Genomic DNA, 23,634 nt, shown 5'->3' with positions numbered 1-23,634 from the left:
AACTCAAACAGGTGAGGTAAAATTTGTTTAATATTTCTAATACACAAAAAATTAAGTGCCTCAACTATCGCGATGAGGTTCATTCACCCTTTAAATACCGGCCCGCCGGCTTTAAGTGGGGACGGGACTTCCGGGTTTCTGTTGCGCGCACATCCAAACACGCCTGGGTTAAACTTGAAAGTGGGCGTGTTGGAGCCGGGATGTGGTCCCGCTCCAAAAACAAACTATTTTTACTGCCCGCCCGCCTCCAACCCACCCATTCTCGGGGGGTTAAAATTACCCCCCTGGTATCAGTAAAAGTGATTATGTCTAAAAAACCCAACTGGTTCACGAATGTCGTTTAGGAATGGAAACCGGTCGTCCTTTCCCAGTCTGGCCTACATGTATCTCCAGTCCAATGTCGTTGACTCTTAGCTGCCCCCTGAAGTGACCTAGAAAGCCATTCAGTTCTATCAAACTGCTACCAGTGGTTCAAGGAGGCTGCCCACCACCACCTTCTCAGGGCAAACAGGGATGGGCAATAAATGCCGGCCTTGCCAGCGATACCCACATCCTGAGAATGTTTATTAAATAAAAACCACGAGCTGCCTGTTACAAGATTCACAAAAGAAAGACTTACATTTATAGAGCACATTTCATGACCTCAGGACATCCCAAAGCACTCTACAGACAATTAACTACTTTTGAAGTGTAGTCACTGCTGTAATGTCGGAAACACAGCAGCCAAATTGCGCACAGCAAGGTCCCACAAACAGCAATGAGATAATGACCAGATAATCTGTTTTAGTGATGTTGATTGAGGGATAAATATTGGCCAGGACACTGGGGAAAACTCCCCCGCTCTTCTTCAAATAGTGTCATGGGATCTTTTACATCCACCTGAGGGCAGACAGGGCCTGAGTTTAACGTTGCATCAAAAAGACAAAAGCAATCTCTCCACCCCCACAGGGAGCTTATAACACAGGGATAATGACTAATGAATTATTTTTAAAAAGCAACTGAAATTTCTTTGTTCAGCACTGATAGGGATTAAAGTGTTTCTGAAGAGCAGCTCCACTTAAACAACCAGCCTAACATACTCAGGAACCATTTCTGCATCAGGCGCAGAGCCAGTTACAAGGCTATAAAATCACTGAATGTTGGCCACTGTACTGAGGTTATTTAGGACTTATTACCTCAGTACATGGAGAAACAAGAATCAAAGACTTCCAGTCACAACATCCTAAAGCACAATGGTGCACATTAGTGGGACACAACACTAACTACATCGGTACTCGATTGTCAAGTACACTGCATAGATTTGTAAAGAATTAAGGCATTAAGACATGTCACAAATCAAATGCATTATGGTTCATTTTACATACTTTATCGCTTCATTTCTGCAATTTGAAAAATTATTTTGATAATCTGCTGATTGAAACATCACAAATTAAAAGTGTTATTTAAATGTTCATTCAGCAATGTTTGTCTGTTGGCTCAGTGGGTGTTGTCATACAGTGAGCCAAACGTACCACAGCAAAGCGCCATGTTTGATCCCTGGTCTGTGCTGAGTTAGCTGGGGCAACAGAAAGGGGCATTTGGGGGCTGGATTCTCCTCTTGCCAACGTGGCAACAGTGGGGAAGGATTTTCGTTTACCGCTGTGACAATAAGAACATAAGATAAGAACATAAGAAATAGGAGCAGGAGTAGGCCATACGGCCCCTCGAGCCTGCTCCGCCATTCAATAAGATCATGGCTGATCTTCGACCTCAACTCCACTTTCCCACCCGATCCCCGTAAACCTTGATTCCTTTAGAGTCCAAAAATCTATCGATCTTATTCTTGAATATTCTCAACGACTCAGCATCCACAGCCCTCTGGGATACAGAATTCCAAAGATTCACAACCCTCTAAGCGAAGAAATTCCTCCTCATCTCGATCTTAAATGTCCGAGCCCTTATCCTGAGACTATGACCCCTAGTGCTAGACTCTCCAGCCGGGGGAAACAGCCTCTCAGCATCTATCCTATCAAGCCCTCTCAGAATCTTATACATTTCAATGAGATCACCTCTCATTCTTCTAAACTCCAGAGAGTATAGGCCCATTCTACTCAATCTCTCCCCATAGGACAACCCTCTCATCCCAGGAATCAATCTAGTGAACCTTCATTACACCACCACTAAGGCAAGTATATCCTTCCTTAGGTAAGGAGACCAAAACTGTACACAGTACTCCAAGTGTAGTCTCACCAAAGCCCTGTACAATTGTAGCAAGATTTCCTTACTCTTGTACTCCAACCCCCTTGCAATAAAGGCCAACATACCATTTGCCTTCCTAATTGTTTACTGTACCTGCATGTTAACTTTCTGTGTTTCATGTACAAGGACACCCAAATCTCTCATTTAATAGTTTCTCACCCTTTAAAAAATATTCTGTTTTTCTATTCTTCCTTCCAAAGTGAATAACCTCACATTTCCCCACATTATACTCCATCTGCCACCTTCTTGCCCACTCACTTAACCTGTCTATATCCCTTTGCAGACTCTTTGTGTCCTCCTCACAGCTTACTTTCCCCCTAGCTTTGTATCGTCAGCAAACTTGAATACATTACATTCAGTCCCTTTATCTAAGTCATTAATATAGATTGTAAATAGCTGAGGCCCAAGCACTGATCCTTGCCGCACCCCACTAGTTACAGCCTGCTAACCTGAGAATGACCCGTTTATTCCTACTCTCTGTTTTCTGTCCGTTAACCAATCCTCTACCCATGCTAATATATTACCCCCAACGCCATGAGCCCTTATCTTGTGTAACAACCTTTTGTGTGGCACCTTTTCAAATGCCTTTTGAAAATCTAAGTATACCACATCCACTGGTTCCCCTTTAACTGCTAGTTACATCCTCAAAAAACTCCAGTAGAATTGTCAAACACGATTTCCCTTTCATAAAACCATGTTGACTCTGCCTAATTATATTATGATTTCCTAAGTGCCTCGTTACCATGTCCTTAATAATGGATTCCAGCATTTTCCCAACTAATGTCAGGAAAGAGAACTCACTGGTTGGATCCCTGACCCATTTTCCTTGATCGATGTTCACCTAGGACACGAGGCGAGCTCCCAGCAGCATACCCGCGACCAACAGGGAGCTCACCATTACCAACGCAGAAAACTGCAGAGGTCCTGCCGCAACTGAACAGGCGGACGGGGATTTAAAGGGCCCTGAGAAAAGAACTTGCATTTATATAATGCCTTTCACGACCTCAGGACGTCCCAAAGCGCTTCACAGCCAATGAGATACTTTTGAAGCGTGGTCACTGTTGTAATGGAGGAAACGCGGCAGCAAATTTGCGAACAGCAAGATCCCACAAACCCTCGCAGGTGGATTTAAAAGATCTCATGGCACTATTCAAAGAGGAGCAGGGGAGTTCTCCTCAATGTCCTGGCCCAATATTTATCCTGTAACCAACATCAAAAACAAATGATCTGGCCATTACCTTATTACTGTTTGTGGGACCTTGCTGTGTGCAAATTGGTTGCCGCTTTTCCTACATTACAACAGTAACTACACTTCAAAAGTACTGCATTGGCTGTAAACACTTTGGGACATTCTGAGGTTGTGAAAGGCGCTATATAAATACAAGTTATTCTTTTTTTTCTTCCAGTGTCCCAGGCTAGAAATGGGTGGGGGGGGGGACTAGAAGCTGCTCTGCTTTGCAGCAATGCTAAAGTCACGGTGTAATTCTGGAATCGGATCTGGACTCTGGAGAGCCCCATATAACGTGGTGTCAAACGCGGTTTACAACTTCTAAAAAAAACTCTCGTGGGCAATTGAACATGGAAAATGCTCAGACTTAAGCTGCTGGGAAGGGGAGCTTGGGTCGCAGCCAGGCTGGAACCCACACTGCAGCTAATGGCCTCGGACCAGCAACTGCGATACAAATGCACCGTCAAAAAGCAACAGCTGTCAGTCATTCTCGAACAAGCAGTCATGTGCACCACACTTTAGGAAGGATGTCAAGGCCTTGGAGAGGGTGCTGAGATTTACTACAATGGTACAAGGTTTGAGGGACTTCAGTTATGTGGAGAGACTAGAGAAGCTGGGATTGTTCTCCTTAGAGCAGAGAAGGTTATGAGGTGATTTAATAGAGGTGTTCAAAACTATGACAGGTTTTGAGAGAGTAATTAAGGAGAAACTGTTTCCACTGGCAGGAGGGTCGGTAACCAAAGGACACAGATTTAAGATAATTGACAAAAGAACCAAAAAGGAGATACGGTGAGTTTTTTTTAAATGCAGCGAGTTGTTACGATCTGGAATGCACTGCCTGAATGGGCGGTGGAAGCAGATTCAGTAATAACTTTCAAAAGGGAAATGGATTATATGCTTGAAGAGGAAAGAATTTGCAGGGCTATGAGGAAAGAGCAGGGGAGCGGGACTAATTGGTTTGCTCTTTCAAGGAGCCGGCACGGGCATGATGGGCCGAACAACCTCTTTCTGTGCTGTATGATTCTTTGATCATCACTTACTTGCACCATGTGGGAGGTTTCCAAGTTAAAACAGATGCAAAGCATTTTCACCCGATCCCGAGTTGCGGGGGAACAAACATTTAATTAAAAGCAGAGCATTCGAGGGCAGCGATACAGCAGGTTCCTGGAGGATCACCCGCAAACTTCCCACCAATTGTTTTCCCTTCCCTCGCCTCCCGAGATTTTGAAAAACTTCCATTACGTATTGGAGAGGAGCGTGTGCTGCAGCCACGGTACCTCCACAGAGAGTGACTGCAGGAGAACCAAAAACTGAAAGAGTCAGTCCCCATCGCGGTCACAGATCAGGAAGGTCGCAGGTTCAATCTCAGCTCCGTGCTGACTTAACATACCGGCCGTGCGTTGCTGCAACTGGTCTCAATGCTCTTGAACCAGGGATGGAAGGAGAGAAAGATCAGGGTGTCTGCTCCTGATCGCTCTCCAGTTGAGATCCCCGCTCTGAATGTTTGCGTATACTGGGTAAGGACAAGATTGGGCTCGGCGTCGACACCTCCCTTGGTGGAATAGCCTACCAGCACTCACCGTGCAGGGGCACATGTGAAGAACGGCTGCTTGGCTAAAGGCACTGGAGGGTGTCCAGCAATTCTGGAACCATCAGGAGAAGAGGGAAAGAAACAGAAGCAATTTCTGCCCAAAGAATTCACAGAATGGAAAGAACACAGGAAATAAAACTGGTTAAAGGTTAAAATGAAGGGTGCGGTGGCTGGATTCACAGCCCTAGACACCTCCTGCAGGGCTGCTGGATTGCAAATGTTAATGGAGTCATACGGCAGGAGTAACGGTAATCACGATGCTGCTTTTCCACTTGCACGGAGGGCAAACCACAAACGTACAACTTTGGGTGGAAGAATTAAGAGGGAGCAGAATAACCACAATGAAACCCTTAGACATCACAACGCACAGAACACACAGCACATTCCAATCAAAGTCCAAAGAAAACTACACCCATTGAACAGCCAAGAATAAGGACTGAAGACAGCGTTGAGTTACTGAACATCAGGCAGAGTGCATAGAATTTTTTTTGAAATTGTATGCCTGCAGGAATTGCAAAAATAATCTAAGCACTTTCCCCTTTTCCCCCACTCAAATGTAAATTCATCACATTCCCAGCACCAGTCTACGACAGTTTGCTCAAACTTAGCTACAGCCTCTGTGCACTCTGAGGTGGCAAATTCACGCTCATCCACAATAAGTAATGCTTGAATCATAGTTTTTTTTAAAAACAGAGGATCATCACCAGCATGGCCCTTAATAGCATCAAATAAAAACGCCTCTTACCAGTTAAAACCTTGCCAGAATTCAGCACGAGCGGAACAAAAAAGTCCTACTCCCGACAGTATAAAGAAATGCATTCTTTCAAACTTTACTCAGGCGGCTTAACACAAGGACGTGGGGTTTCATTATCTTTTTCAGGCCTCTCAAGTTTTCAATGGGTCAAGGAATGAGTTTAAGGGTCAGAAAGAGACTTGATTGTAAATCCATTGTTTTTTTATTTAAAAAGTGCAAAAAAAAAGTTACTTTAAAACTGCAATGACTGAATCAGAGTTCAAGGATTGGATAGGTTGGCTTTTTCCCCCATTCTTATTGCACTACTGAGCAGAAACGTTACCTTAGGTGAGGACTCGCAATTCATAACGGTCACTGAAGTATGTCCCACATTTCTTCAAACTGCAGCTTCTCCAGAGCATGCAATCCAGCTGCTGCACATCAGATATGCAGAAACTTTTCCCACAATCCTATGTGGCTCTAGACCTCCCATGACCTGTGTCTCAGGCTTCAAAAAACTACAGACACTCCCCCTCCCCTCACTCCCCCTCCCACCATCATTCAGCCTCCAGCTTCCCTCCAACTCAAATTACTCCAGCTGACCAAGGAAGGTTCAGCGATGCCAAAAGTGACCTCAGCAGTCAGGCATTGCTGCTCAAGGCTTCTCCCGTTACTGCTCAGCAGTGTGGTTTCCTTTCTTTTAAATCGCTGCGCTCCACGTGTGGCAACGGCTGAAAGTGACAGATAGCCGCTCGCACGCCGTGCCCCCTGACCAGCTGCCACGTTTGTACCAGGGCGCTCACAGCTGGCTTCCTATCACCATAATTACTGCTGACTGGCAGCCAGCCTTCGTTTAAGCCTGTCTGCTGTCCACAGACGGTCAGGCTTGACCAGCTGATAGAAGAGACTCCGATTCAGCACAGTTGCAGTGCTGGATGCAGTTAACCCTTAATGACCCAGTCACTGCAGCTGTTATGTTCTCACTTGAACCGGTTTATTAAACAAGATGGATTTTTTTCTTTGGTGAATTATGCCAAGGTGAGGGATGTCAGTGATGATGCAAGGGAATCATTTCTGCTTTTGCCACCTATTTTGTCAATCGCAGGTTGACACTCCCTGCTGTGGAGTAAAGCCTCCTAACTTTGCCTCAAAAACGCGCCAGGGCCTTCAACTTCACAGCATCAACCTCTGCTGCCCGGTCTGAAATTTCTCCCATTGTTGGGGACTCTCTGAATGAGTGCGCCAATTTGGTGCTGATCTGTGCAGAATTACAGGCAATTTAAAGTACATACGCACATATATAAAAGGGATCTGATACAAACGCTGAGCGGTCAAGGGCTGTGATATTCATGAATGAGATCGGAATCACGCAGTTAAATAAGTCCAAATAAATCCTGTTCAAATCAGAGGATTTGATCGTGAGAATTGTCAACACACTATTGGCTGCTGCGTTTCCTTTAAAGGGACAGTAACTACACTTCAAAAGTACTTTATTGGCTGGGAAGCATTTTGGGGCACCACGAGGTTGCAAAAGGCACTATATAAATGCAAATTTGTTCTTTCTTACAAATCCTCGGACCCTGATTCTCACAGTTCATTGCATCAATTCATCCCCTCATAGATCACAACCCTGGAACACACTGCAGCCTGTGTTTTATAGATATATATATATATATATATATATATATATTTATTCAGAGCATGATCATCGAACATCATTGATGCAATATCAGTCAGCTGTATCCCACACAATTTAATTTTGTTAACCCTCATCTCAGTTACCTCCTACAATTCCAAATTTCTTCTTGACATGAATCTTTCTATTTTGTAAAAGTTAGGAAGCATAAGAAATACGTTGAACTGCATTTAAACGCAAAACATATCTGAAGGCTCATTGATAAACCGCCCGAGCTCCAGTCCGGTGGTTTAAGATATGCAATTTTCTTAATGTATAACTGTCTCGTGACACACTCCTGGGTATCTACTACTTGGAGGGGGACTGGCAATTGACAGCAACAGTTTACCTCATAGCCTAAAAGCCGCAGTCAGTGTTTATTGTATTATACAATTGCAACTTAAGTTTACTCTTTTTTTTAAAAAAAGCATAGTAGCCTCATCAGGAGCTGAATGAAAATGAACCCACAGTCTGCACAATGGACTCTGCAACAATTAAAAATTGAACTACAAGGTGCCCCATAAATAATCCCACTAAACTACTTCATTAGTTTTAGACAGGGTTTTAACCAGTGTCGTATGATTCTAGGAGACAGCAGTCTCTGTACCTTGTGCCTGCTGACACCACTATCTAATAGTACCCTCCACTAAAAATAAAGCTGTATTTGCAAATTTAGAGGCTCCTAAATCAAGTGCCATCAGTCTAAGTCTATAAAGGATACTGTGTGCATATTTACACTGGTACCATCAGGCATGGCTGTTTTAAAGGGGCATTGTGTCTATGAAAAAGTGTAAACAAATGAAGAAATGTTTGCCAGACATTTTCTCAAGAAGGAAGCACCCCTTTAAAATGGTAGAGTGGACATTAAGGTCCAAAGCCTCGGCCAACATTCAAATCCAGCAATGAACAAGAGGGAAGAACATGCCATCAATCGAGCATGTGGCAGCAGGAATTCCAGTAGAGGACAGCTCCGTCTCAGGGAAGGAAAAATTTCTTATTTAAAAAAAAATGGACAAAAGAACGGTAAACTTACATCGAGTTACATCGAAACTACAGCACAGAAACTGGCCATTCGGCCCAACTGGTGTATGCTGGCGTTTATGCTCCACACAAGCCTACCCCCCCCCCCCCAAACCCACCTACTTCATCTAATCCTAGTAGGATACCCTTCTATTCCTTTCTGCCTCGTGTGCTTGTCTAGTTTCCCCTTAAATGTATCTATGCTATGGGCCTCAACTATTCCCTGTGGTAGTGCATTCCACATTCTTACCACTCTTTGGGTAAAGAAGTTTCTCCTGAATTCCCTATTGGAAAACTCTGCAAAGCACGCTACCTCCGAAACCATGGAGAGGGAGGCCGGGGAGCTGCAGGGATAAGGAAGCAGGATTTGTATTTACATTCGGTGTCTCCCATGCCTTTCTGCAGCAGAGGCTGTCTGTCACAATCAGCTGTGAACGAGGGAAGTGCACAAGATCAGTCTGAGATTGACTCACCCCCCGATTTCATCTGCCCCTTTACGGGTAATAGATCTTGCCCCCTCCCTCCCACAAGCTCGGCCGAGATCAGCGACTTGGCGTGTGGTAAAACGTCATTTGTCATTCCGACGCGCTGCACCTCCCGCCCCGTCTTATATACGAGCAATAATCGGAGTATTGTAATCTTGTAATCTAACGACGTGGTGTCGAGCCTGCAGCTGGTTGCAGAGCTGGTGCCGATACATCGCATTTAGCGGAGAACAGCTCCTGCAGTCCCAGTGTCCACACGTATAGTGAAGGGAAATGTGGAACTCGCTACCATAAAGGAGTAGTTGAGGCGAAGAACAGAGATGGATTTAAGAAAAAACTAGATAAACACATGAGGGAGAAAGGAATAGAAGGATATGTTGATAGGATTAGATGAAGTCGGGTGGGAGGAGGCTCGTGTGGAGCATAAACACCAGTTGAGCCGAATGGCCTGTTTCTGTGCTGTACATTCAATGTCATTCTATGTAAAACTGACTGAACAAGATAACCCCCAAGAGAAAGCAGAACACGACATGCCGTTCAGATTTTCAGATCAACATCCTGTCTATATCCTTCACACTGAAGGTCCAAAGCACTCTGGCTGATTCGCTGAGGATATATAATTACATTACAATACTGTAATAAAGAACAAGCAGAGTCACAATGGATGACTTAATACATCTCTGTATAATTTGAAGACTCAGATTACTGGAAAGTGAGCAGACTATCGGAAACTTAGGCAATGTATTTCCATGCTGCCGAGATCATCTTGCAGCGAGCTATAATGGGATCACCGCACTACCACCAAAGCAGATCCTGTTGCCAGCAAGCCCCCCGAGCCCTTCCTGCCAGCATGATAACTGAGCGGACACTCTAAAGCAGCCGGTGAGGTGGCACAGGGGTGCCGGTCGATTGTTCCTCTTTACCAGCACGTGGCACGGCTCAACAAAAGAATCGTTGAATGGAGAGCAAGTTCTGGAAAAGTTGCAGGTAAGTTTGGAGATTTTAAAAGCCCGTTCCCCTCTGCAGCAATAGCCAACGGCAGATATGACAGAGAGAGAGGAAACCAAGAATCCACCGGGGACAAAACCTCCCAACAAGGGGAGATTCCTGGGGCACAGTCGCCCCACCTGGGCAGAGTGAATATTGGCAACTATGGAGGGTCTGTAAAGGAACTGCCCAATTTTCCGATATTAGCTGCACCCGGGCACAGACCATGGAAAATCTCCCCGATAGTTCCTGATGTGAACCTGCCATGCGACTGATACATTGAAGATATCTCATGGGTCACTGTATCATTACAAGTGAAAAGACCCGACCACCTGACACACAAGTAACAAATTCACAGGTTGTGAGCTGCATAAATAGGCCAGCACATACACTGACACCCACGTACTGTACTATCCATGCGATGGAGAAGCAATTTGAGGATTTTTTTCAGTCGGACGAGATTATGAACCAAACTAGCCAACTCAATCCTCAGTCAAACTTTGAAGAAATTGAGGACTTATTTTATACACATGCATGGCATCGAAGAGGAATTCATTGGCATCACACAATGGTACAGGTTGTGTTGGGGATTACGGTGGGTTTGAAAACAGCTCATGAAGATAGTGTTTTTGATTTGATTACTTTTGATGGTTTCCTGCTGATATTTTCAAAGTTGAGTTTGAATGTTTCATTGCACTTTTCTTTGCCTCTTTTCCAAGATTGGAGTGAAGGAGTGGCAGCAGCAGTGTGCTAGGGCATCACTTGAAAACAGGCCCATCAGAAACTGGCATCACGCTGCTCCTCAGACCACATCCGTTGCACAAAAATACCTCACAATGCACATCTTGACTCAAAAGGGGGCTATGGTGTCTCACCAGCGGAGGTATTTGCCGAGTCACAAGGCCAACTATGACACGATCTTATCAACCAAACAAAATGAAATCAACATTTTTGCTGCTCCGTGATGTCACCGTGTCTCTGTGACGTCACACCGATGAATATAAAGGACTTACTTCTCCTGGAGTCGCCCACAGGAGTGTCGTAAGATGAACTGTTCTGTACATAGGCTGATCAGGTTGCTGTAAGCTGCTTTCTTCGAGAAGTGGGTTTGCACAGCTGAGATTTTTTTGGCCAATAAACCTCTGACCTCTTGCGTCCTTTTGACTCAACACAGGTCAATGGCTAGCAGTGGACTTTAACCGGTGAGAAAAGCTTCCTCGTAATGTTAACCAGCAAACCATGGAACTGCTGAGTTTTGGGCCAGTGCTTAGTCTTTTTCCAGCTTGATTGCTCCAGGTCAGCAACCCAACCCGGTTCCAGACAAAGTCTCTGTGGATTCTAATGTGTCCTAACTGTTGCCAATCGAACAGCTCCCTGGTGAGAACGAATATAAATAGGTAGGAGATCTTTACAGTTTTGTAGATGGGAAGCAAGAGTTTATATTGAAAGCATTCCCCCTACAACAAGACAAACACCTCTCCAGTGTGGAGAGGTGGAGCTCCATTTGAAGGGTCCAATGGAAAGATGCTTTATTTTGAAGGTGCAGAAATTGAGTTGGAGTTCACTTCTAATCCTGATCAAAACACTGTCCAAAAGTCTGTGAATTACATAGAATTTCCAGCACAGAAACAGGCCATTCTGCCCAAATGGTCTGAGTTGGTGTTTATGCTCCACTCGAGCCTCCTCCCACCCTACTTCGTCTAACCCTACCAGCATAACTTTCTATTCCTTTCTCCCTCGTGTTTATCTAGCTTCCACTTAAATGCATCTTCGCTATTCACCTCAATTACTCCTTGTGGTAGCGAGTTCCACATTCTTACCGCTCTTTGGGTAAAGAAGCCTCTCCTGAATTCCCTATTGGATTTGTTGGTGACTATCTTGCATTTATGGCCCCTAGTTTTGGTCTCGCTCACCACAGCAAATTAACAAACTGCGTTTGGCAGGGGTGGGGGTTCGAGTCATTTGACTGCGATATTACTGTTAACCTAAACAAACTGCAGGAAGGTAGTAGAAGTAGTACATCATGCAGCTCAAAGGCCGCATTTGTGAACACACTGCATAGAATGATCTAGAAATTACAGCAGGGAAACAGGCCGTTTGGTCCAACCAGTCCATGTTGGTGCTTATTCTCCACGAGCAGTAGTCCGAATCACATGTGCCACCCTGTTACCATATCCTGTTATCCCCCTTTTCCTTCAACCAGCCTATCTAACCTATTTGTTAATGTTGACATGATCTCTGCTTCAATTGCTAAGTCCAATAGAGGAACAGATATGTAGGCAAATCTCAGAAAATTGTGCAAATAATAGGGTAATAATAGTGGGGGATTTCAACTTCCCCAATATTAACTGGGATACTCAGAGTGTAAAAGGCTTAGAGGGTACAAAATTCTTAACGTGCATCCAGGAGAGCTTTTTGAGCCAGCATGTAGAAAGTCCTACAAGAGAGGGGGCGGTACTGGACCTAATTCTAGGGAATGTGGCCGGCTAAGTGGAAGAAGTGCTAGTAGGTGAGCACTTTGGTGACAGTGATCATAATTCGGTGAGATTTAAGGTGGTCATGGAAAAGGACAGGGAGGGGCCGGAAATAAAGGTTCTAAATTGGGGGAAGGCCGATTTTAATAGGATAAGGCAGGATCTGGCCAAAATGGACTGGGATCAGCAGCTTGTAGGAAAATCCGCATCGGAGCAATGGGAGTCTTTCAGAAGGGAGATTGAGACCATACAATGGCAACATGTTCCCGTAAAGGTCAAGGGTGGTTCCAAGAACTCCAGGGCACCTTGGATGTCAGGGGATATACGAGAATGGATTAGGAAAAAAAGGAGGGCTTTTGGCAGATACAAAAGGCTAAAGACGGAGGAAGCTCTAGAGGAGTACAAAAAGTGCAGGGGGATACTTAAAAAAGAAATTAGGAGATCAAGGAGGGGCCATGAAATAACACTGGCGAGCAAAATAAAGGAAAATCCTAAGATGTTTTATAAGTATATTAAGGGTAAGAGGATGACTAGGGAAAAAATAGGGCCCATTAGGGACAAAAATGGCAATCTGTGTGTGGAGCCGGCAGATGTAGGAGGGGTTCTAAATGAATTTTTTGCATCTGTTTTCACTATGGAGAAGGACGATGTAGACATAGAAATACGGCAGGGGGACTGTGATATACTCGAACATATTAACATCGAGCAGGAGGAGGTATTGGCGGTTTTAGCAGGCCTAAAAATGGATAAATCCCCAGGCCCGGACGAAATGTATCCCAGGCTACAGTGTGAGGCAAAGGAGGAGATTGCGGGGGCTCTGACACATATATTCAGAACCTCTCTGGCCACAGGGGATGTGCCAGAGGACTGGAGAACCGCTAATGTAGTACCATTATTCAAGAAGGGGAGTAGGGAAAAACCGGGGAACTACAGGCCAGTGAGCCTAACATCAGTGGTAGGAAAATTATTGGAAAAAATTCTGAAGGACAAAATTAGTCTCCACTTGGAGAAGCAAGGATTAATCAGGGATAGTCAACATGGCTTTGTCAAGGGAAGATCATGTCTGACTAATTTGATTGAATTTTTTGAGGGGGTGACTAGGCGTGTGGATGAGGGTAACGCAGTGGATGTGGTATACATGGATTTCAGTAAGGCCTTCGATAAAGTCCCCCACAGGAGACTGGTCAAGAAGGTACGAGCCCATGGGAATCCAGGGTGCCTTGGCACTTTGGATACAAAACTGGCTTAGTGGCAGAAGGCAGAGGGTGATGGTCGAAGGTTGTTTTTGTGACTGGAAGCCTGTGGCCAGTGGGGTACCACAGGGATCGGTGCTGGGTCCCTTGCTGTTTGTGGTCTACATTAATGACTTGGATATGAATGTAAAAGGTATGATCAGTAAGTTCGCTGATGATACAAAAATTGGTAAGGTGGTAAATAGCGAGGAGGATAGCCTCAGTCTGCAGGACGATATAGATGGGTTGGTCAGATGGGCGGAACAGTGGCAAATGGAATTTAACCCGGAAAAGTGCGAGGTGATGCACTTTGGAGGGACTAACAAGGCAAGGGAATACACAATGAATGGGAGGACCCTAGGCAAGACAGAGGGTCAGAGGGATCTTGGTGTGCAAGTTCACAGATCCCTGAAGGCGGCGGAACAGGTAGATAAGGTGGTAAAGAAGGCATATGGGATACTTGCCTTTATTAGCCGAGGCATAGAATACAAGAGCAAGGAGGTTATGATGGAGCTGTATAAAACACTGGTTAGGCCACAGCTGGAGTAGTGTGTGCAGTTCTGGTCGCCACACTACAGGAAGGATGTGATCGCTTTGGAGAGGGTGCAGAGGAGATTCACCAGGATGTTACCAGGGCTGGAGCGCTTCAGCTATGAAGAGAGACTGGGAAGATTGGGTTTGTTTTCCTTGGAGCAGAGGAGGCTGAGGGGGGACATGATTGAGGTGTACAAAATTATGAGGGGCACAGATAGGATGGATACTAAGGAGCTTTTTCCCTTCGTTGAGGGTTCTATAACAAGGGGACATAGATTCAAGGTAAAAGGCGGGAGGTTTAGAGGGGATTTGAGAAAGAACTTTTTCACCCAGAGGGTGGTTGGAGTCTGGAACTCACTGCCTGAAAGGGTTGTGGAGGCAGGAACCCTCACAACATTCAAGAAGCATTTGGATGAGCACTTGAAATGCCATAGCATACAAGGCTACGGACCAAATGCTGGAATATGGGATTAGAGTAGACAGGGCTTGATGGCCGACGCGGACACGATGGGCCGAAGGGCCTCTATCCGTGCTGTATAACTCTATGACTCTGACTCTATGACTCCAGTAGTGAATTCCACTGCCTCGTAACCCTCTACATAAAAGAACTTTCTGTCACACTCTGTCCTAAATTTCTTGCACTCAATCTTGTATCTATGTCCCCTCAACCACTGAAAACAGTCTCTTTCTCTCTATTCTGTCCCAACACTTCATTTTAACTCACTCCATCAAAACAGCTACCAGGCCTTTGTCATTGTTGCCTCAAAACTGGCCATTGGGAATTGTAAGGAGCAGCCTGGGATGTCCCTACAGTATTCTACTCCCTCCCTGTGCAGAGTACTTGGCTTCTGCACAGTGTCACAGCCCAGAGTGGAAAAAAACTGTACACTGAATTACCACACAAATCTGCTCAGTGTTGCCACAAATTGGTGTTCCACCATTTTGCCCCAAAGTCTTGATAAGCCCTGTAAACAAATGTTGTGCTCCCTCTATGAAACTTCTCCATTTTGCTTTAAGCCTATTACTTCAATGTATCTTTTTTTTTAAAGTTCTAAAAGAACACTTTTAAACAGTTAACAAACATTAGAATTTGTTATTGTGCACAGAACTTCACTGAAATGCGTGTGAACTGCACACAGCCTGTCTGAGTTTCACAGTTTGTGCTCCTGATTTTATAATACAGCAACAGCACGTTGAATAAAGGAAGAACATTTCCTCTCAGTACGCAGCTGCCGCATTACTTTAATGTGAATTTATTGGATTTTAAATGATGTTTCACAGCGGCTTTCCAATGGGACTCTGTAACTAGTCACAGCCTCTCCCTATCTCTGTAACCTCCTCCAGCCCTACAACCCTCTGAGATCTCTGCGTTCCTCCGATTCTGGTCTCTTGCACATCCCCAATTTTAATCGCTCCACTACTGGCGGCCATGCCTTCAGCTTCCAAGGCCCTAAGCTCTGGAATTCCCTCCCTCAACCTCTCTCACCTCCTCCTTAAAACCTACCTCTTTGACCAAGCTTTAGATCACCTGTCCTAATATCTCTTTATGTGGCTTGGTGTCAAATTTTGTTTGTTAACACTCCTGTGAAGCGCCTTGGGACATTTTACAACGTTAAAGGCGCTATATAAATGCAAGTTGTTGTTGTTGTTGTTGAGTTGGGACAAAATGGCCCCAATGACACCCTCTGATTTTTGTTCCTTCCCTCCTGGAAGCTGAGGTCCTCCCTGCAATGAGTTCTTCTGTCTGGCAAGGGAGATCAGCATTGTTCATGTCCTCTGCATTGCTCCTATGATCTTTGGAAGGTCATCTTATGTTGAGGATGACCAGAATAATACATAAAGGAATACTGAAGCACTGGAGAAAGTAGAAAGGATTTACAAGGATTTTACCAGAATCAAGGGGATGCAACTATCAGGAAAGACTGAGCAAGCTGGGACTCTTTTCTATGGAAAAAAAGAAAAGACCACCAGATGTAGAGGTCTTTAAACAATGAAGGGGTTTGATAGAGTGTATGTGGAGAAACTATTTTCACTTGTGGGGGAGTCTAGAACAAGGGGGCATAAATATAAGATAGCCATTAACAGATCAAATAAAGAATTTAGGAGGAATTTCTTTGCACAGAGTGGTGAGAATGTGGAACTCGCTGCCACATGGAGTGGTTGAAGCAGACAGCATTGATGTATGCATCAAGCCTGCCCTTAAATGCGTGAGGGAGAAGGAAATAGAGGGATACAGAGGCAGAGTGGGAAGAGGTAATTAGAGCGGGAGGAGGCGGCTTGTGTGAAGTAAAAATAACCGACATAATCCAGTCGGGCCGAATGGCCCATTTCTATGCTGTAGATTCTATGTAATTCTCTGTAATGTGTAAGAATTGTACTCAGATGGTACATGACAAAAAAAATGCAAGTTAATGCTCCTTTTGGAGGGCACTCATAACACACAGAACTCGAGACAAGCGGGATTCCCCCCAAACGTTTCAATCCTTTAATCCATTTGAGGCTGCACAGTGCAGCACAAAATCCATGCATGTATACCCTATAATACAATGGTTGAGTTGCAGGTGCAGAGTAGTGGTGGTCTGTGTACTGAGCAGGTTAAGTGTACACCAGCAACCGCTGTTAAAACAAGTCACCCATAGAGACCATTTGGCTACCAGACATTGAATTTTAATTTTAATCAACATTAATAAAGGGCTGTAGAATGTTTCTTCCCTCGGCCAAGGCTTTCTCCCAGTGATCAAGAGCCTACCTAAAGTTATAACGTACGACCTGATAATGGGGCCTGCAGTGAGTCAGCAAGCCCCTACCGTTATACACACACACACACACACACACACACACACACACTCTCTCTCACTCTCTCACTTCAAGCGAGCTGCTAGAAGAGTTGAGAGGCTGGAGTTAGCAGGCTTGCTAGTAGCACCCAGGTCTCATTCACCTGCCTAATCAGAGGAGAGTTAAACTGCAAGCTGTAAACTGATCCCTATTCTCAGCGAGAGATATTGTTCCGCTGTTTCAGCCCTGGAAGTACCTTGTGCTTGTTTTCATTTAGAGCTTGCTGCTGACTGTGAATCACATCCAACGCTTAAAGGGGAGGGTCACAAATGACACCCGGTAAAACACAGTTCTGCCCAGCGACAATACATGAGGCAGCTCACATGTCGAGACCACTAACGAGCATCGTCACGGAAACAAGCAAGTCATGCAGAGTCAAGGGTCGAGACTTACTGAGTCAAGTCATGATCAGCATCAGAGAATCTGGGCTGCGAGAAGCACCCGTACACAAAGCAGGCCATTGCAGTCAGATCGGAGATCTCTCGTAGCCATGCACTTCTAAATTCAGGGCCCATGTGACTGGCCTTTAGCTATGACCCACCCTGAGAAGTGTTCTGCTTATTAAGCTGCAGAGAGTCACTGCATGCTTACAGCATTACACCCACTAATGACCACTGGTCACTTCTCAATTCCCAGAGGTTAAAAGGGCTCGCAGCATTGGACATGGTTCAGTCGAGCTCTCAAATGGCCAAAAGGTTTTGTTTAGTGAGTTGTAAAATGCCAGAAAGCATTTACCATTGAATAGACTTCGTTCCCAAACAAAAAAACAAGGTCTCAGATTCCAGTAAGCAATCAAACGCTTGCAATTCAATAATCAAATTGTAGTTTATAGATTTTCAAACGTAAAAGAACTATCTAATAAAACATGAGCTTTATTTCCTGCCTTTTTAAATTCTGGCAGCTTCAAGGTGATCAACGTCAGTAATGGTGAATGTTTCACATTTCCACTCTTGTCACACCAAACACTTTCATGTCAGGCACAGCATTGGCCAGGTACCAAGTAAAGCTTCCTCTATTCTGAGAGTGATTTTAACCCTACCCGCCCAGTGGCAATTGGGCGGGGTGGGCAGTTAAAAATCGACCAGTTTTCATTCCCTCCGTAATTTTAATCTGCTCTCCTGCTGGCACTTGGGTTCCCATGAGTCTTTGTGCCAATTCTTCCAACTTTCTTTTGCTTCCATTATTGGCACCAATGAGTTTCCCAAACGGAATCCCCTCATCTTTGGAATGTGTCAGACAACGAAGAAGAGGACCTTTGAAGGGATGCCTAGGCAAGTTCAGTTCCACAAGGGATGCTCTGTGCCCCCACTCCCTCCCAGCCCAGCCCGCACATCTGCATCTGCAGACAGAGGTGGACATAACCTTGCTTTGGCAGATGATCAGTGCTGGATCAGTAGACTCAATTATACCACTAAGCTATGTGAAGTTGTGACTAACAGTAATATTGGATGTTGAGGTACAGATCAGCCAAGTTGAATGGTGGAGCAGGCTCAAAGGGCTGAATGGCCTCCTCCTGTTCCTACATTCCCTCAGAAGAACTCCAGTCACGGTGCTTTCATGAAAAAAGGCATGCCCAGGAGACCAATAGCCATTGTATCCTGATTGGGCATCTCTCCAAGATTCTAGCAAATATGACTTATATCATGAGCTCACTTTGACTGGCTTCATACCTTCTCATACAGCAGAAAAAATATAAACTGACCGTGCAACACATCACATCCATGTGGAGATCTGGTCAGAGAAATCCGGAAAGAACAAAATTACAAGTGGAACAGCAGTCAGGGACAGGCCACCAAGACCTCACAAGGACTGAACATATGGCGTGTCCCTGAGACACCAAAATACTGGGAAATATGCATGCATAGCCACCTCTAAAAGGACACAGGGCCAAGTAAAATTAATTCAATAACTGGATTTTAACAGAAAGCTAATTAAACACACTGGGAGCACTGCAGCAGGGTTTAAAAATACAGAGAATATCAGATACCTAGGACTGATCATGACAGAAATGTGAATAGTGGAGTATCCCAGGGATTGGTGCTGGGAGATGGACTGAGTAGTGTCCCAGAGATCGGTACTGGGAAATGGATTAAGTGGAGTGTCCCAGGGATCGGTGCTGTGTTGATGTACTGAGTAGCGTGTCAGAGCGATCAGTGCTGGGTGGGGGGGTGGGGGGCGTAGTGAATGGAGCGTCCCAGAAATTGGAGCTGGAGGGGATGTACTGACTGGAGTGTCCCAGAGTTTGGTGCTGGGGAAATGGACTGGGTGGGGTTTTTTTTATTTATTCGTTCATGGGGTGTGGGCGTCGCTGGCGAGGCCAGCATTTATTGCCCATCCCTAATTGCCCTTGAGGGATGGGCAATAAAGGCCAGCCTCGCCAGCAACGCCCACATCCCATGAACGAATAAATTTTTTTTTAAAGTCCCAGAGATCATTGCTGGCAAGATGGACCAAGTAAGTGTCCCAGCAATGGGTATTGAGTGGATGCTCTGCGTGTGTGTGCAAGCTCATTATCACAGAGGCGCAACGTGGAGCTGGAATCCCGACGTAGGTCTGTTGGCCCCCTTGTGTTAGACGGCAAGCAACAGCGTGAGACCAGTAGGTGCTGGGCTCCCACTGGTGCCCAAGTGTGACAACAAATATATTATCAGCAGGTGCTTGCCCCTTCAGTCAGAATGGCATAATGCTCAAACAATTCATTAAAATATACCTTGGCTGGCATTGTGGCCAGCATTAAATGGAACAAACACAGCAAATAAGGGAAGAGCATACACGCATCTTAATGATGCTGGCTAGCTTCCAGGTAAGATAATGGAAAAGGGGAAGGCCGCTGTGATAAATCTTTGCATAATTGTTTTCAATCCACATGAGTATTTGACTCTATCTAGTTGCTGCATGAAATAATATTACTTTTGAAATATTTAAAATCCCTGCTAGGCATTTTAAAAGGCAATGAAGGACAAATAATGTTCTGAGATCACATCCTCATTGTCTTACTTTTTTCCAAACTGATTCCATAACTGCAAAGACCACCTTGCTGCACTGTTAGGAGAATTCGGTGGGGCGAATATGACTGAGCTAAATATAAAGGACATCATCAGCGGTGCAATGGGATATTTTATATTCTTCTCTTCAAATCGCAGAGGCTCCATTACCTGAGCAAAAAGCATAGGAGACCACAAAGTCCCTCAGAGGCACAGATGTAATTTCCATACCTTGTGATCCAATACACTTTTGCAGGGAGTGCAAAGGCATCTCCTCACCACTGTGTGGAGTGCTGAACTATTAACACATTATCACCCCACGTACAACCGAAAGTAACAATTCATCCACAACCTTGTGCCAAAAAGATTTGGAAATCTCAGGAATGGGATGGAGGAAAAATATAAATGCAATGGTCAGAACGACGGATTTCCCAGGCCAGCCTCGTAAAGCTTCCAGCGGGCAGGTACAGTGCAGCAAAGTCGGAGAACAGGTCATGGGCCTTTACGCTCGATTGCAAATGGCAGTTGCACTCTCAACATTTTATTTCTGCCCAGATGCAGATTTTTCCCTCCGATACCCCGGAATCATTTGTCATTGGAACAGGAGTGGGCCATTCAGCCCCTCGAGCCTCCTCCACCATTCAATTAGATCATGGCTGATCTGTACCTCAACACCATCTATCCGCCTTTCCTCCATATCCCTTGATATCCTTATCTAATAAAAATCTAGTGCTTGAAAATTCCAATTGACCCCCAGCAACCACAGCCTTTTTGGGGTGGGGAGTTCCTGATTTCCACTACCCTTTGTGGGAAAAAAAGTGCTTCCTGATTTCACTCTTAACTGGCCTAACTCTAATTTTAAGATTGTGCCTTTTTGTTCTGAATCCCCCACCAGATGAAATAGCTTCTCTGTAGCTACCTTATCGAATCCCTTTATCATTTCAAATACCTCGATTCGCTCACCCCTCAACCATCAAAGCTCAAGGGAATACAAGCCAAGTTTATGCAACCTGTCCTCCAATTTAACCCTTTAAGCCCCGGTATCATTCACTTGAGAAACAGTTAGACAGTGTGACGAGAAGCGAGTGAAACTATAGGGGTCCTTTTGGATGGGTAAGCTGGAATGTCTTCCTCATCAGTATCGGGGTCGGGATGGACGGTAAAAGAGAAGCTGGAACCTGAGGACAGGAGAAACCAGTCTTAACAACAGTAAAAGAAATATAAAAAATAACAAATTTGCCATCTTTGCTCTGAACCTCTCGGTGATTTAGAAACTTCCAGAAGATTGACGGTGCTGTTAACAGAAATGGAATGTTATGGCTGTGCCTATTTTAGTCACGGCAATTTATAGCATCTCCTTGAGAACAAAAAGATCACGTCTAATTGGTTGAGAACAAGAGTGATTTCAATGATTTATTTACTCGTTGGTTCTCGTGCTTCAAGCAGCGAGAGGCTGAAGTCCAGCTTCACGGGGGCTAGCTTTCAACCTGGCATTCTGAAAAAGTATCCAAATACCCCGTCTATCTGGCACTGCTCTGCTCAAAACACAGCGGTTTACATATCCATCGCCTGAGCAATAAAAGCTGACCTCTGCTTCCCACATCAGTGGCACTTGATCAACAAGGTGTTAAAAAATCTTCGAACATCGAGCTCTTTAGAAACACTGCCAACATTCCTTCCCAGTTGGTACTGATGTGAACAAGAACATTCTCAGCACAAAATAAACAAAAAGGTTAAAAAAAAAACATGAAACACAAAAAGCAAACCTTAAGCTGCATGATGCAGTACCTAATGTACAAAATACAAAAGCATAGATAGCCACGATGTGCTCTGCGTAGTGATATTTTCACACACCTTCCCCAGAGAAAAATGCTGAGGAATGTAGCTGTAAACTCTGACACTGCACAGTACGAGAATCATAGACCACAGTTACAACACTCTAATATGAGTATTGAAAAACTACACAGACACTTTAATGTGGGTATTGTAAAACTACAGACACTTTAATGTGGGTATTGTAAAACTACAGACACTTTAATGTGGGTATTCTAAAATGACACACACTGTAATATGAATATTGTAAAACGACACACACTCTGTAATATGAATATTGTAAAACGACACACACTTAGATATGATTATAAAACGATACACTCTGTAATATGGCTATTGTAAAACTACACACAGACACACTAATATAAACAGAAAATGCTGGAAATACTCAGCAAGTCAGGCAGCATCTGTGGAGAAAGAATCAGAGTTAACGTTTCAGGTCGATGATCTTTCATCAGTATTCGAAGAAGTTGAACATTTAATAGTTTTTAAAGCGAGAACAGAGCCAGGGAAAGGTGGGGGGGGGGGGGGGGGAGGAAGGGGAGGGGAGGAAAGAACAAAAGGTAGGCCTCTGATAGGGTGGAGGGCAGAAGCGATTAAATAACAAAAGGGATGATGGTGCAAGGTAAGGCGGGTGGTAATGGGACTGAGTGGAAGTGTTCAGCAAAGCGATCACCCAATCTGCGTTTGGTCTCCCCACTGTAGAGGAGACAGCATCGTGAGCAGTGCACACAGTATACTAAATTGAAAGAAATACAAGTAAATCGTTGTTTCACCTGGATGCAGTGTTTGGTGCCCTGAACGGTGGGAAGGGAGGAGGTGAAAGGGCAGGTGTCGCATCTCCTGCGCTCGCACGGGAAGGTGCCATTGGAAGGAGAACAGATGTTGGGGGTGATGGAAGAGTGGACCAGGATGTTGTGGAGGGAATGGTCCCTTCGGAATGCTGAAAGTGGAGGGGAAGATGTATTTGGTGATGGCATCATGCTGGAGGTGGCAGAAATGGCGGAGGATGATATGTTGAATGTGGAGGCTGGTGGGATGGAAGATGAGGACAAGGGGGACCCTATCATGGTTCTGGGAGGGAGGGGAAGGGGTGAGGGTGGAAGTGCGGGAAATGGGTCGGACACGGTCGAGGGCCCTGTCAACTACCCACACTCTGTATTATGGGTATTGTAAAATTGCACAGACAGCCTCTGTAATATAGGGTATTGTAAAACTGCACACAGACACTCTATAATACGGGTATTGTAAAACTGTACATAGACACTCTGTAATATGGGGTATTGTAAAACTGTACATAGACACTCTGTAATATAGGGTATTGTAAAACTGCACACAATGTGATATGGGTATTATAAAACTGCACACAGACACTCTGTAATATGGGGTATTGTAAAACTGTACATAGACACTCTATAATACGGGTATTGTAAAACTGCACACAGACACTCTGTAATACGGGTATTGTAAAACTGCACACAATGTGATATGGGTATTGTAAAACTGCACACAGACACTCTGTAATATGGGGTATTGTAAAACTGTACATAGACACTCTAATATGGGGTATTATAAAACTGCACACAGACACTCTATAATACGGGTATTGTAAAACTGCACACAGACACTCTATAATACGGGTATTGTAAAACTGCACACAGACACTCTATAATACGGGTATTGTAAAACTGCACACAGACACTCTATAATACGGGTATTGTAAAACTGCACACAGACACTCTATAATACGGGTATTGTAAAACTGCACACAGACACTCTGTAATA

General features: G+C 44.6%; 1 protein-coding gene across 6 annotated transcripts in view; it reads right to left on the bottom strand.

Moving 5' to 3' along the window:
* LOC137329207 (PH and SEC7 domain-containing protein 3-like) overlaps positions 1-23,634 on the bottom strand; it is a 333,226-nt gene that overhangs the window by 119,295 nt on the left and 190,297 nt on the right. The window contains exon 1 of one of the 6 annotated variants that reach the window (XM_067994405.1): positions 6,134-6,232. The exons of the other annotated variants lie outside the window; for them this stretch is intronic. The gene's annotated coding sequence lies outside the window, so the exon portion shown is untranslated. Of the gene's footprint in view, positions 1-6,133; positions 6,233-23,634 lie in introns of those variants that run through there. 6 annotated transcript variants of the gene reach the window in all.

This window comes from Heptranchias perlo, chromosome 1 (assembly GCF_035084215.1).
Source record: "Heptranchias perlo isolate sHepPer1 chromosome 1, sHepPer1.hap1, whole genome shotgun sequence".
NCBI classification, from domain to species: domain Eukaryota; kingdom Metazoa; phylum Chordata; class Chondrichthyes; order Hexanchiformes; family Hexanchidae; genus Heptranchias; species Heptranchias perlo.
Note: the sequence above shows the minus strand (reverse complement) of the source record. Positions and strands in the feature narration are given on the sequence as shown.